Source organism: Homarus americanus, unplaced genomic scaffold (genome assembly GCF_018991925.1).
Source record: "Homarus americanus isolate GMGI-L3 unplaced genomic scaffold, GMGI_Hamer_2.0 scaffold1024, whole genome shotgun sequence".
Classification (NCBI taxonomy): domain Eukaryota; kingdom Metazoa; phylum Arthropoda; class Malacostraca; order Decapoda; family Nephropidae; genus Homarus; species Homarus americanus.
In genome coordinates this window covers 9,909,751-9,924,669 of record NW_024715228.1, presented here as the reverse complement: position 1 = coordinate 9,924,669, position 14,919 = coordinate 9,909,751, and the positions used below count along the sequence as shown (strand labels likewise).

The following is a 14,919-nucleotide window of genomic DNA, read 5'->3' as shown; positions in this document are numbered from 1 at the left end:
TAATTGACATTTCTGGATTCTTGCAGGTCAGGAATATTTTAAATGTAAACTTAATATATTTTTGCACAAAAGATAAAATATTTGCTTTGTGTAAACCAAATTATTACATTAGATCTAAAATTTGTATGTCTAATGCAAAATCCATGATGTTTATATTCAAAATGATCATCATATTGTAGAATTCCAGCAATGTAAATTATATTGCTGGGTAATTTGTATAGAATTTATGAATAAAAAAAAAAAAAAAAAAAATTATACTTCCGCCATATATGAGTAGATGCACATAAAAGTAAAAGTCCAGTTCTGGCAAGGTACCGCGTAAATGAGAAATAGCAGAAAGTGAAACCGTGTTAAGCGAGGTAATACTGTACTGTAATAGAGTACGGACTTGAGGGTAGACGGTCAGATTTTTAATAAATTTGTTTATGATTATTGTAAAGAGTATTTTCCCATTATTATTTATTTGTGTTTTTCTATTTAGTTTTATTAATTTCATTATAACAGCACTGTACAGTATTGTTATCTACTATTATTTATTAAAAACAATTTTTTTAACTTAATTATGGATTAAACTGAATTTTTGGGCTTGCTTGGGAACCTTTTCTATAACATGAAATCAACTTCCCATTAAATAATTAGTGAAGAGTTCCCACAGAAGAAATGTTCTGCCAAAAGCCATAAAAAAATAAATGATAAATTCAATAAAGGTATTCCTCGTTATTCAAATGCTTGCTATCTGAAAATTCATTTATCCAAGAATTTTATTCTTACACCTGTTGTTTCACTACTGCATCTGAAAATCGGTCAGATGGAAAATTCAAATTAAAAAGGCCCACCCCCTTCTCACCCACTCGGATAACGAGGAATACCTGTATAGTGGTTTCATCATATAATAAGATGATAAACACCAAATATTTGAATTTGACTCACCAGATGTGCATGACAGCATATAATCAAGAAGAAAAGGAATGAAAAAATCCCAGTACAGCACTATCCATATTGCCAACTGGTACAGTGGTAATGCACATATCTCTCACTACTATGTCAAGTTTGAGTCCTGCTTGACCCAGACACACTTGGGTAGGGTGTTATCCAGTGTGACCCTCACAAATATCACAGGTTTCCTCTGGGTACTCCAATTTGCTCCAGTACTAACACTCAGTAGACCAACTGTCTGAACGGATATTAAGCTTTTAAGTGGTGAAGTGATAAATTAAATACAAGTAATATATCACATTAACCTGAAACTCTACAAACTAGGAAAACAATGTGAACCTAAAAATCATAAAAAAAGGAGGTTTAGGAACCAATAATGTTTTTTTAAGGATCACACTTAATACACACTCTCATAAATGCAAACAAGACTGGTACACTTGCTAGTAAACATGATGTGATATGAAATCCACACAAAAAATTTTATTTCAATTATTTTTTTTTCTAATTTTTTTAAAAATAACCACATTTCCGTAAGGATAATTTCATTCTGCATCCAAAATTTAGTGGTCATTACTATTTACAAATTCTGTATGGATGAATTTCTGTAACCCAAAAGTTCAAAACACAGGTGATGACTGTATTGTGTCTATGAGGAATTGAGTTCCAAGTTCTGAACAAATGAATTATGAATGAGATTTTGGAACATAACCACTTCCTAACTTAAGAGACTTCCAGCACTAACGAGTTTTCAGGGGCTGTAAAATCTATTTAAGTTGCTTATAAAAGCATCTCAATTTGATCTCACAAATGCATCCCACAAATTTTTCTTTTAGGAATACAGTAAAACCTCGATTAACCGACCCTCGATTGACCGACTTTCGGATTAACCGTCAATCCCTAACCCCTAATTTTTTTTACAGGATTATCCCACCCAGGTACAGGTTACTGACCCACATCGGGCCTGGGGGCGATAATGTAATAATATTAATAATGATCATGAAATAATAATAATAATAGTAATAAAGAACCACAACAAAGCAAAAATGAAAAAAAAAAGAGTGGGAAACAATATATGTATGTTGTCTTGTCAATAGTAAGAGAAGCAATTGAGACCCTGCAATTGTGGTGAAAATGAGGTAGAAAGTCAGATGAGCACCTGGGACTTGGTCACAATTTTCGATGCCATATGTTCTTTGACTTTTCCATTTTTTATTCACTTGTTTCTGTGCTGGTTCATATTATTTACCAAAGTGGTTAATGTTTTAAAGCAAATTCTATTGAAATATGAATGGCAAATGAAGAAAATGAATAGAGGGAATTAAATGAGGTAGGTTAGGAAAGGTCATTTGAAAAAGGTATGTTTTATTTCCGTAGACTTTATGTACCATTAACCGACCTTTTCGGATTATCCGTTTGCCCTTCCCCCATATGTGGGCGGTTAATCGAGGTTTTACTGTACGTCAAATCTTTTTTTGCTTAACGGTACTTCTCATTACTTCACCAGGAGCTGACCACGTAAGGTAGGAGATGGCATGAATATTTGTGTATAGAAGAGAACTACCAGAATGTACTGTATCTACTGGTTTTCAATAAACACACTAGCCTATTAGTTACCTTTGTTCTTTTACCTCATTCCTATTGCCATTATTTATCATCTTCTATCAGTCAAAAAGAGCCAGAAATATGTATGTTGTTTATATGAAACCAGATTTGGAGCCTTGGAAATTGATTACCGTAACAAGAAACACCTTTTATAACAACAAAATGAAAGAATGTCACTGAATGAAAAGAAAATGGGTGTTATCGCCACTGGCTTCAGCCACAGTGTTGGCGAGCGTGAGCTGCCATTAAATCATCTCGACCAGACCCCTGCATGGAAGCTTTACAGACAAGTCCTGGTTCTGCTGAGTGGACTGTTCGCAGGTGGCGTGCTGCCCTAACCCCGCCATGAGGTAGATCGTCAGCTTCTCTGTTCGTACAAGAACACCAACCTCACAATCCTGTCCAAGAATTCCAGAAGGACAATTTACGCAGTACTGTTGTTCTGAACACCATACTGATCTGCATTAACCACACTTGTAAGTACAGCCAAGTGATGACATACCCTCGGTACTGAAATATTGTCGAATTAATTACGCCCTACTGCTTCGCCCTACCTGGAGTAATAAGATAATGCAGAATGAGACGGCTAAGATTAATAAGAGTTATGAACTTCTTGTGTTATGTCACTATGTTTAATAAATAGTATTAAGATAAAACTGTGTGAGACTAACTATTTATGTATCAGATGAATCACCATGTAATATTATGAACATTTTCTGCAGGTTTTGACCACATCAAATATTGAATGCGCTAAAAGGAAGGTTTCAATCATTCCTCCGACTTCCCCATCACCTGAACGCCCCAACTCCAGCATTTACAATGGAGTGATCGATCTGCTCATCTGCAGGAACCCTGCCTTGAGCAACTAAAAGGGCAGAAAGTTAAAATAATTAATTATCCAGTAAAATTTAGTTTCAAATATACTTTATCACAAATTAAAATCAACCCAAAGGGTCTCGGGTTTGAATTCCAGCAACATGTCACTTATAAAAAATTTACTCATTATGAATTATTTTCACACTAAAGGTAAAGCAATGGCAATTATCTGAGCACTTGTCTAACTTTTGCATGTATGGCTCATTGATTTCTTTTAAAACTACAACATTCCAAGATCTACATAGGCCTGTCCCTACCAATCCGACCTTTGACTGTTTTCCTATAGTCATTCCCAGGATGCAATCTGCACCTAAAGTTAGTTTAATGATGAGATTTTCATTACACCCATTTCTATTATATCCTTTACATCTGTCTTTGTGTCTATCTGTGTCTGTTCCTTCTCTAGATGTATACCCCAATTCCTCTTGACTTCTGGTCATTCACAAGAGACCTATTATCATGGAACTTATCAACCTCTGATTTATATCTTCTTTCTTCATCTCCATCTGACTTATATCGCCTGGAGTCTTAACCTCTCTGTCTCCATTTGATTTGTCCCTTTTCTCCATGGCCACAGTAGCTCCTTCTCTCCTGCAATTTCATCCTTTTCTCCATATAATCTATCTTTGTCACTCATCTTGCTCTGTTTATCTCGATCTACACCAGAAACATCTTTTTCTCTTAACATCTTACCTCTCTCCCCACCTCTGCTCCTTTCTGCTCCTCTATCATCCCAAGGTTTGTTCTCTCTCTTAGTCTCTCTTGTCTACTCCTTTTCATCCTCTTCCGAGATCCCTGTCAGCTTTTCTCTCTCACGCCTTGTCCTTATTATAATCTCTTTCACTGTGGAGAATCAGATTTATTTACACCTTGAATCTTGACACTTTTCTCAATTACTCTCCGTTGGTGATCTAACTGGGAACAATTTGTGGAAGAACAAAAATAGGTTACCATCAATCACAGTCACTGTCATATCAATGACAAACATGTACTGTGTGTCACAGTTCTAAATTATTTTCTTGTTAATGTAGCACTACCTTGGAGTTCATAAGTGCCTCACGAGCAGCATTCATCTCAGCCTGCTGTATGGAGTGCCCAGATGCCTTGGCCTGCCTCCCCACTGAAATACACTGCTACTGTGTATACCGGCATTAGTGGGGCCTTTGCACTCAATCACTCTAGGATGAACAAAATGTTAATGTTTAACTCCAAAACAACTGGTACTGTACTAAGAATTTTATCACTTATACCCAGAGTAATATCCACAAGAAAAATTTCTCCTCAGGTTCCACATACACACCTGGAAATCATAAATCATGAAAATATAAAAACAAAAACATATCCTGAATTAAGCAGCCCCGGATTTCACGAGTATTTAATATACTGTACATGTATTTGGAATAACAATGGCATTGCATTTATCAAAATTTTTTAATTACGTAGGACATATTTAGATTTATGCGTTTGAATGAGCTACCAAACAATCTGTGGCTTAGTGAAGTTGAACAAGTGTTGCTGGCGAGATACAACACTCAGAAGGAGCTAGCTGATGCATCACTTGTAGCATCTAATAACCACTTGTGAGAAAGTTTATTTACTTCTTTCTTGTGGTTGTCCACATGGTGTGTTTCATGTTTTGTAACTTTGGCCTTATTATTGACTGGCAAATGCCTATCTATGTCCAATGCCAGCCAGCCCAATAAGCAACAAAATGTCAATACTATGGGTCTGAAATTTCACATAATAAGTTTCACATTGAGGAGAACCATAACTGATGTTGGTCGGGAGTTTGGCCTAGAGCACCGGGTCCGACAATACATTCAGTCTTAACATACGAGAGGAGTTACTGCACGAGAGATAATTCGTGGATGTTAAAATCCGCCAGATTTTTGCTGCCCCCCAAAAAACCCTGGCCCCCATGTCCTATTTTCACGATATACCTGTGTGTAGCTTCTGCTTTTAAGACCAAATTATTTAAAAAATTTGGGCTCAAACTAAACTAATACGTTAAAAGGAAAAATACCAACTACCATAAACAATGGAACGATGAATCAAAGCACCACCAGCTGTGAGTGTCGGCACAGTTGCTAGGCAGATTCTTTGCGCCATCATAGCTAGCCCAAGTAGCCAAATCATGGTATGGTAGCACAGGACATGTAAAACATAAAGTACCATAAAAGTGAAATATAGATACTGACAAATTTGTTCATACATTTGAAACACCAATCTTGTTAATTAATTGAAACAAAAGAAAAAACACCATATCAGAATTTTCATTAAAATAATACATCAAAAGTAATTTACCTTAACTGCAACTGAATGAAAACTGGAAATAAATATGAAAAACACTATTTGAAATGACACATATTACAGTGAAAGTGGACAACCACATCAAAAATAAAAATTACCCTTTTTCATATTCAAGATTTTAACAAACGCCTTTTCAATGGCTTTCAGTTAAAACGTTGTATCGTACTGCACTACAATAGTATCAATCCAACATTAAATTAATCCCAATAACTGAAAACCACTAAAAGCATTCCTGCAAACATCTTTGAAAAAGAAAAAACATTGCTTCTCACACTCTATCCCATTCACTGTAATATCATCATTTCAGCAACATTACACTTCCATGTCTCAGAAACAAATGGAAGTTTTGAAACGTAATAAAAGTATCTTCTATTAAAATGCAAAAAAGCATAAAAAAATAATAACATTGTACACCAGATGCACTGAGCCTGAGCCTCACTTCCCAGCCCCAGCCAGTCACCTCCTCCTCCATATCCCTCCACCTGCCACTCACTGTTGTATAACAATATTCTATCCTAATTAACTTGAATACAAATAACACTACCACACCCATATTTCTGAATATCATTAAACCATCAAAATCATTCTTCCTTGATCCATCGCCTTCAGCTCCTCCCAGTCTTCCCCCCTGAACAGGCTATGGGTAGTGTTTTCTACAATCTTCAAAGCTAAAAAACTACACATCACATATTTCACCAACCTGTTTGAAATCGAATATATTCTCAGAAATAAACAGTAGTTTCTAAAACGGATGTATTTTTATGTAAAAGATAAAATACACGATGAAAACAAAAAGACCTTACCTAAAACAAGTCAGAGATGTTACCTTTTACAATAGCATTCCGTTAAACACTGTTATATTACAATGATATTATATCCATACTGTGCATGGATACCTATTATCAATCACGAAAATAAAATATTTAGCTGAAATGACGCACGCATACAGGAAAGTGGAAAAAATCAAGACTGAAAACAATGATTTGTCCCTGCTCAAAAGACGTTACCTGCAGATCGCCAAATTCCAGTTAAAAACCGTTGTAACAATACCAATTATAGAATACAATACAACAGTTTTTAACCGAAACCATTCAAAAAGCTTTATTACGGAAATATCTTGAACAAAGAAGCCTAAAAGCCATCATTGCTTTCACTACCTTCACTGTAATAATGACGCGCCATTTAAGCAAAAATATTACACTCCATATTTCAGAAATAAATGGTAGTTTTGTTGAAACGTATTGTATTCTCAATGTAAATTAGATAAAACCACAAGAAAACAAAAAGACTTACCTAACCCTCCCGAATGTTCAAGACACATGCTACTGCTAAAGTATTCGTTAAACACCATTATAACTAGTGATACTTTCACCTAATGTGTTGATATAACACAATTCACATGAAATGTAATATTTTGAACTACAATGCAGATGTCAACACAGTTTTAGACTGACTGAGGAGAGAGCTGAGTGTGAGGTCATATGGAGCGATGTCCCCCAGAAATTCCAAGCCACGCTGGTTGAATGGATTGAACTTCAACCTCAATTACAGAATATTCTCCTGGCAATCCGATTGCAAATCCCAGGCAAACAACCCACAGAGCATAAGGGCCTACTGTACCTGACATGGCCCTCTCAAAAAAGAAAATGAAATCTATAACCCCAGAGATATGGTTTATGTAATTTAGTAAAAAAAAAACAAAAAAGTTTATCTCACCTGAAATATGAATAAACTTTATATCTTCTGATATCAGTGTTTTTCACCCTTCTGTATGTGTTCGACAAAAATCACATTTATCTCAAAATAATGAAAGCCAAAAAATCATAACAAACATAAATACAATAGTATGTTAGAAATACTGGCCAACACCTCTGCTCAGCCCTTAAAATAGGACTTATGGGAGAGTCTCCTAATGCCAGAACTGTAAACCCCAAAACCTTTGGTCACAAGCTTTTGAACTCAAGACACTGAATGTACCACAGAGATAAAGCATTTCAAGAATGATGTGTTAAATTTTTTGAGGGTGATTGCCAAGGGTGCCACAAATTCTGGACAGTTATCAAATTCACCCAATCCAAGTAAATAAAAATTAAAGAAAATCTTTGTTGGGAAAGTGTTCTCATTAAAAGGAGAATATTTCCCCACCACATATTGAAAGGATAGCAGGATGGGAAAGTATCAACTGCAGGACAGCATGGGATCAGGGGGGCGGGGAAGTGGCGGGAAGGTAGCGAGGAAATATGAGGAGTCGGTTACTACGACACGTCGTGGAAAGAAAACCACAAGCCAATTAGTTTCACAAATGAAATGATTTTAAGAAATGTAGATATGAATCAGTCTGTACAAAAATATACAGTAAAAAATTAACCAGAGTACATGTTCAAGCTGAACCAGATGCAAGCATTGGTGTAGTCCCTGTCAGCAAATGTGCTACCTGACTTGAAGGCAAAAGTCACTAGTTTTATGCACCATCCAAACCTTTAACACACCAAACAAGTCTCTCTCTGCTTTCAACTGGAGGTAACATCTGAGACTCTTCAACCAAACACTTTTTTCTGTTTCCAACAATTATTGGTCATTTTGAAATTTATTTACATATTGACAATATATAGCGAAGTGCAAAGTTATTTAAAGAAAAAATTCTTTACTTACAGCCAGTTTAACTTTAAAAATCAACGCGTTGACATTATTTGAACCACAGGAATGGAATTTAAAGAACTGATAAGAGAAATTATCTTCCATGATAGCAAGTGTTCAATGGACGAAATGGGCTGTTCTGGAAAAGAGCCCAAAAAGATTCTACCAGAGATGAAGTTTTACCTGGGGCAAACCCAAAGACTGTCCTTACCTCTATTGTTGTTGCTTCAGGATTGGCTAGCCTGTGTTTGTCTAATACTGTTCCGGTGTTCTGGCAAAAGGAACAAAGCTTGGAGTTTATTGGAAGTCCAACCGTAAGGCATGGGTGACAAGACAGCTCTTTAATGAATGGGCTGTTGATGTGTTTTGCCCTTCTGTCAAGAGCTACCTAACCACCAATAAACTCCTTTTAAAGGCTCTTCTCATGGATAATGCCCCTGGTCATGACCCTGAACTTGCCAGAACTTTGGAGTATCAATTTGACTTTGTGAAAGTGTTGTTTTTGCCTCCAAACACTACATCAATCATACAGCCAATGGACCAGAATGTGATCAGCAACTTCAAGAAGTTGCACATGAAGAAAATGTTTAGGAGGTGTCATCAAGCAACTTCCAATGATCCTGAACTAACACTGAAACAGTTCTGGAAGACACAATTCAACATCCTGGAGGCTGTAAAATTTATTGTGTCATCACGGCAAGAAGTCTCCACTAGATCCCTCAATTCTTCATGGAAAGCACTGTGGCCATCAGTAGTCCATGATTTTGAGGGATTTGAGGAAGAAACAGAGTTGGACCAGGGGATTGTGTCCATTGGTCAGTCATTGGGCCTTGAAGTGGAAGAGGATGATGTCGAAGAGCTTGTGATGTCTCATGAGGAGGAACTTACTCCTGATGACTTGAAGCAACTGGATGAGATGTTACAGGTAGAGGCTGACAGTGGTGAGGAGGAAATTGAAAGTGATGACCATATGTCAACTAAAGAGTTGAAAGATGTGATTTACCACTGGGAGAAGTTCAGGGAACTGGCTTCAAAGCACCCAGATGTGGAAAAAAACTGAACTAACTTTGTGTTATGTTGAGGACTCAATGGACTCCTTCTTTAAACATAAGTGAGGAGGAGAGATGCCCCACAGACTACAATTGACACTTTCTTCAGTAAAAGGCAGAGGGAACAAGATGCTATCCCTCAGCCTTCCACTTCAAGAAGGAGAGAGGATGATGCTAGCCCTCAGCCTTCCACTTCAAGAAGGACAGAGGATGATGCTAGCCCTCAGCCTTCCACTTCAAGAAGGAGAGAGGATGTTCATGGTGGAGAAAATGTCAGTCCAGAGGTTCCTGACATTTTCATGGAAGGTGATTCACCTTCCAAGAAGCAGTAAAATGCTTCTCCTCTACCTCCACTTCCTTCTCTTCTCCCTTCTCCTCTTCCACCTCCCACTTCAAATTCACATCAGCATCATCATCCAGGAGCCTTCTACATACACACCTCAAGGTAAGTGTCAATTTCTAAAAAAAAAATTGAATTTAGGCAATTTTCGGTGAGCTGGAACCAATTACCCAAAAACCCATTGAAACAATGGTTTCAGTTAACGAGATTTTTGGTTAACAAGCAGCCTGCTGGAACGGATTGTGCTCGTTAACTGAGGGACCACTGTATTAGGTATAGATGGAAGTACTTCTCATTCAAGTTTCTGTAAAAAATTTTGGGGTAGGACATGCTTGTCTGATCCAAGATTAGCTAGGCTTATGAAGTTAATGACCTGATGGTGACCTGTGGGAATAAAGCAACCGGTCGACAGAAGTCCATACCTGCCCCGGATTAAAAAGTCTTATAACATGGGGATTATGACTTGGGTTTTTGGAAAATACATGTACTGTATTATTTTTTTTATGGATTACCTACCATAAAATAAAGCTTAACTGAAAATTGTGTTTCATTGGTTATTTGCCGCAAGATGAAAATATACATGTTATCAGTGGTGTTTCGAGAGTTACAAAAACAATACACTAATGGCGCACATACCTTCATGAGCTTATCTTACTAGGCGCCAAATACCCTTGTGCTGGCCCCGAGTGTATTATTTTATGTAAACAGGGAAGAAATAAAATCCTTACATGAATTAATTTGGTAATGGGAAGGATTAATGTGTCTACACTTAAGAAAGTGTGAATAAGGAATTTAAATAATTCAATGGAATGAAGGTAATACCGTACTAAGAACTATAACTGCTAGAGTGGGGATGTATGAGTGGTAAGTGTCTCAAAAATTACTGTTGTAAATATGATGAAAATAGTACCGGTAGTTGAAAATGGTATTGAATCTTCAGAAGAGTGTTGAAGATGTATGCTAAAAGAGTGATAAGATTAGGTACAATTAAAGGCTGCGTGTAGTGGATTGAAGCAATAAAAAAGACCATGATGGACAAGGTCACATAAAAGAAGTTTTCATTACCCCTTAAATGGTAGCCATCACCATGGATGTTAGATGAAGGAATGGCAGCCAACATCAGTGGATGTTTCATGTTCCTTATGTTCCATTTTGGCACATAAAGGGATGGAGTAGGGAATCCTTACCAGCAGTTTAAGAGTTAAGGAATGCATCAGAAAGGAGGAAAAACCAAGTGAAGTGTTTCATGAGGATATTGGCTCTGTGAACTAGATATTTACATTGACTGCAATAAATCAAACAAACTTACTTGTATATGGGAATATCGGGCTCCCCACCATCCATAGTGCGAAGTGTGAGGCAACATTGCTGAAGCTTGCTTTTGGGATCATTCCAGTCCTGGTTCATAATAAATTGATGAAGGCGGGGAAAAAAGCAAACTTGACAGAATGTACGACAATACATCAAACCCTGGGGGAGAAAAATAAATAATAATTAGAAGAATTATTAAAAGTGTACACGAAAATAATACTACCCTTGTATTTATACAGTATGATAAGGTCTCTGGCAAAGTTTATTCTCCCTAGGAAAAAGAGGTATGTCTGTATAGCATCCAACAGCAACATTACTTCTGATATATCAATGATGATTACATGAGTCATATCCCCTACCATAGTGATCCTACAAAATCTAAGAATAGTGTACTCTTTTTAAGAGAATCCTCGACAATGATGATAACCCTATGGGATATAAATACAGTTATGTTCTCCTCCAACTTTCAAAACTAACACAAAAAAATGATAAACAGGGTTGTCAAAAACCATTGTTTAAAAAAAATGGTTTTAATACTATTATGTTGGTTTTAATAAATTTTAAGTATTTGTAGCCCTTTTTATAACTTTTTAATTTGCTATTAATCTTGTGCATTACATTTGAGATGATTTAGCAATCATTTATACTCTTTTCTATCTCAACATATCACTAAGAAAAGGCCAAATTTGAATAACACAAGCTTTGATCAGTTATCCCAACTCATCCTAGGCACATACAAGATTATTCTTATTTTAATGCTTGGAAAAAACAATTCTACTTTTACAGTTGAAAGTTTTAAAGAATTTAAGTACAGTTGGAGAGAGAGAGAGATAGACAGTGGCAACTTGGCTCCCCTGGACCCATATAACATGTGATCTAAACACATTAGAATCAGAAACACAGAGCCTAACCATAAACAGGAGCAGTCACCAGTTATTGTGGCAACTTGGTTCTCTTATATCAGCCCAGTAAGAAAGCTTATTATCACCACCTTCACCAGTGTATAATAGTTCAATATACAGTACTGAACAACCATGGGGACATAATGAATCCCTGTCTGACACCCACATTTAATTCAAATGTTTTGCTTTCTTTCCTATTTACTCTTATTGTTGACTTGTTGTTCTCCTTGAATGCTTTTACTGCATTTAATAGCCTTCCTCCCACCCCATATACAGGTGTATTTGTATTACCTCCCACAATGATTTTCTGTTCACCCTATCAAATACCTTTTCAAATTCTACTATAAATCATTAAAACAACCTGTAAGTAATGAAAAACAAAACAAAAAACTTATCAAACCAAGAAAAAATGCATAGATTTCATGTTTTTATTTTTGTTTAGTTCACACCATTGGTTTTAAATGGCCAATCTTGATTATAAATACATATACTGTACTGTACCAGTCTATATTCTTATAAAATTAGAGTAAATTAAAGATATGTACAGTATGTAGAAGTAATAAAAATTATAAAAATAACCAGTAAAACTATTTAATTTTCTTTGTGTTCGTCTGGGGAGATATGAAAGTTGCTGTCATGGCTGGAGGAAGCTTGGGTGTGGTTGGGCTATGGGAATTATGTTCATCTTGTCTGAACACAATATGAACAAAATATTTTTGCTTCTGTTTTCTTGAATATAGGAGTCATAAACTAGTACTTCACTTATAACAGAGTAGAGGTGGTTAATAATGCATGGAAAAATATTACACTTAGTGGAACAGCACAAGAGATCGACAGCTGTGAGGAACCTATGATGGGTAGAAGGTGACTCATGAGAGAAGTGCTTGCCAACCCCAAATGACTCCTATAAATGAAGCATAACTTGGTGGGGCAATCAACAGTGGCTTGCAACACACTCCTTGAAGGTAATGTCTATTGATGTGCATCACAGTCTATTGATTAAAGGTACTGCATCCAGTGCCTTCTCACCATGATCTTCCCACTGATCAGACACAGCAAATAATGTCTCAATGACTCATTTTCACCTCTAAGTCAGCATCAAATAAGACACTTAATAAATATCCTCCATCAGCATAAAGATAAACTACTGAGGAAAAGCTCTATAAATCAAGCTAAACTCTCAAATTTATAAAATATACAATAAAGTTTAATAGTACATCTCTTAGTTTGACCAAAAATGTATTTGTTAAATTATCTTACCCTATCAATGTAAAGGGCTCCTAAAAATGCTTCCAGTAAGTCTGCACGGTCCTTAGTTTTGAGTTCGGTTTTCAGATGTGAATACATTGCATATGTTGTCATTCCCAAATCATCACAGACAACAGCTTGAGTACGGTTGTTTACCAATGATGACCGCAACAACTGTAACAAAGGGATGATGATACCACAGATGGAGAAAGAGAATATAAAAAATAATCAAGAATAATTCATAGCAATATCCAATGATACCTTAACCCTTTCAATGTTTGACTTATTGCTCTTATCTCTCCCCCTAACCACCCCTCTTTTTTATTATTTTCTTAATACAGTATACTGTAATATCTCTATTCTACCTGAACAGAAGATCTCAGTCTTCAGCTATGATAAATCTAGGTTACAAGTATTGCCTAACTGGAGAGATAAGGCACAAAAGGTTAACCGAAACCATTGTTTCAATGGGATATTGGGTAATAGGTTCCAGCTCACAGAAAAGTATATAAAAAGTAAAGCCAAAAATGCATAAAGTCAGAAAAACTCCAAAAATTCCCCTAAATAGCACGCGGACTTCTACATACAATCAACACCTCAACCCGCCAGGATTCGAACCCACGGCCCACTAGCCCATGACTGTGACCGGAGAACGCTAACCGCTGGACCACCAGGATATATATATATATATATATATATATATATATATATATATATATATATATATATATATATATATATATATATATATATATATATATATATACTATATATATATATATATATATATATATATATATATATATATATATATATATATATATATATATACTGTATATATATATATATATATATATATATATATATATATATATATATACGTATATATATATATATATATATATATATATATATATATATATATATATATATATATATATATATATATATATATATATATATATATATATATATATATATATATATATATATATATATATACATATATTGTACCCCACTTAACGCGGTCAATTGAACCCAGAGGGTCCCGTGTTAAGTGAAATCCGCGTTAAGTGAACAACAGAACATATGGGATTAATTCCAATAGAAACCGGCCCGACCCCCAAACTCCACTTTTTGAAGGCACATACCTATGTTGTAGTAAAAATAACATCTTAATTTTATGATGGTACATGCACACAATTAATACTTAAGAGAAATACAGTCGCCAAGTTAATGTCCATTCAAATAATGGACTCAACTCCCTCCCTCTCTCACACTACACTCGCTGGCTCTTCCCTCTCAGAGAAATTTTTGGGGGAAAACCACTAAATTTTAATAAATAATACCTCAAACTAAAGTTAGGATAATACAATTGACATTGCTGGATTCCTTGTAAGACCAGGAATATTTTGAATATAAATGTCATATATTTTGCACAAAAGATAACATAGTTACCTAGAGAAAAATTTTATCTAAAATTTGTATGTTTAATGAAAAATATATGATGTTTATATTCAAAATGATCACCAAATTATAAGAATTCCAGCAATGTAAATTATATTCTGACCGGGTAATTTGTATGAATTTTATGAGCTAAAACAAATATCTTCAGTTAATAAAAAAAAAAAATAATCTTCACAACACTATCTGTCAATCAAAGTACCCCACCTTGCCTCCCCCCTCTTCCAACCGCGCGGTCAGTCCC

General features: G+C 35.6%; 1 pseudogene; it reads right to left on the bottom strand.

Annotated features, from left to right (window-relative positions):
• Positions 1–4,180: 4,180 nt before the first annotated feature.
• The window catches only part of LOC121857050, an 88,956-nt pseudogene continuing 78,217 nt past the window's right edge, over positions 4,181–14,919 (bottom strand).